The following is a 1,765-nucleotide window of genomic DNA, read 5'->3' as shown; positions in this document are numbered from 1 at the left end:
TTATGATCAAGTTTATCTATGAGAAATATTTGAATCTCCTCTGAATTCTTTTATGTGTGATTAAGTTATCTTTGCAAGTCTCTTCGAATTATCAGTTTGGTTTGGCCTACTAGATTGATCTTTCTTACAATGGGAGAAGTGCTTAGCTTTGGGTTCAATCTTGCAGTGTCCTTTCCTAGTGACAGCAGGGGCAGCAAGGCACGTATTGTATCGTTGCCATCGAGGATAAAAAGATGGGGTTTATATCATATTGCATGAGTTTATCCCTCTACATCATGTCATCTTTCTTAATGCGTTACTCTATTCTTTATGAACTTAATACTCTAGATGCATGCTGGATAGCGGTCGATGTGTGGAGTAATAGTAGTAAATGCAGGCAGGAGTCGGTCTACCTGTCAAGGACGTGATGCCTATATACATGATCATGCCTAGATAATCTCATAATTATTCGCTTTTCTATCAATTGCTCGACAGTAATTTGTTCACCCACTGTAATACTTATGCTATCTTGAGAGAAGCCACTAGTGAAACCTATGCCCCCCGGGTCTATATTTTATCATATAAGCTTTCAATCTACTTTTATTTGCATCTTTACTTTTCTAATCTATATTATAAAATACCAAAAATATATTTATCTTATCATATTATCTCTATCAGATCTCGCTTTCCCAAGTGGCCTTGAAGGGATTGAAAACCCCTTTATTGCATTGGTTGCGAGTTCTTGTTTGTTTGTGTAGGTGCGTGGGACTTTTGAGGAGCCTCCTACTAGATTGATACCTTGGTTCTCAAAAACTGAGGGAAATACTTACACTACTATTGCTGCATCACCCTTTCCTCTTCAAGGAAAACCAACGCAACCTCAAGACGTAGCAAGAAGGATTTCTGGCGCCGTTGCCGGGGAGGTCTTCACTCAAGTCAAGACATACCAAGTACCCATCACAAACTCATCTCCCTCGCATTTACATTATTTGCCATTTGCCTCTCGTTTTCCTCTCCCCCACTTCACCCTTGTCGTTTTATTCACCCTCTCTTTCCCAATCTCCTCTCTCTTTCGCTTGCCTTTTTCTGTTTGCTTGTGTGTTGGATTACTTGTCGCGATGGCACAAGATAATACCAAATTGTGTGATTTCTCCAATACCAATAATAATGATTTACTTAGTACTCCGATTGCTCCTCTTAATGATGTTGAGTCTTGTGAAATCAATACTGCTTTGCTGAATCTTGTTATGAAAGATCAATTCTCCGGCCTTCCTAGTGAAGATGCCGCTACCCATCTAAACAACTTTGTTGATTTGTGTGAGATGCAAAAGAAGAAAGATACGAATAATGATATTTTTAAATTGAACTTATTTCTGTTTTCACTTAGAGATCGTGCTAAAGTTTGGTTTTCGTCTTTGCCTAAGAATAATATTGATTCATGGAACAAGTGCAAAGATGCTTTTATCTCTAAGTATTTTCCTCCCGCTAAGATCATCACTATTAGGAACGATATTATGAATTTTAAACAACTTGATCATGAGCATGTTGCCCAATCTTGGGAAAGAATGAAATTGATGATCTGCAATTGCCCAACTCATGGTTTGAATTTATGGATGATCATACAAATTTTTTATGCCGGCTTGAATTTTGCTTCTAGAAATCTTTTAGATTCGGCCGCGGGAGGCACGTTTATGGAAATCGCCTTAGGAGATGCTATAAAACTCCTTGATAATATTATGGCTAATTATTCTCAATGGCACACTAAAAAATCTACTAGTAAAAAAGT

Source organism: Triticum dicoccoides, chromosome 6B (genome assembly GCF_002162155.2).
Source record: "Triticum dicoccoides isolate Atlit2015 ecotype Zavitan chromosome 6B, WEW_v2.0, whole genome shotgun sequence".
NCBI lineage: Eukaryota > Viridiplantae > Streptophyta > Magnoliopsida > Poales > Poaceae > Triticum > Triticum dicoccoides.
The sequence above is the reverse complement of the archived record's forward strand: the minus strand, read 5'-3'. Positions refer to the sequence as shown.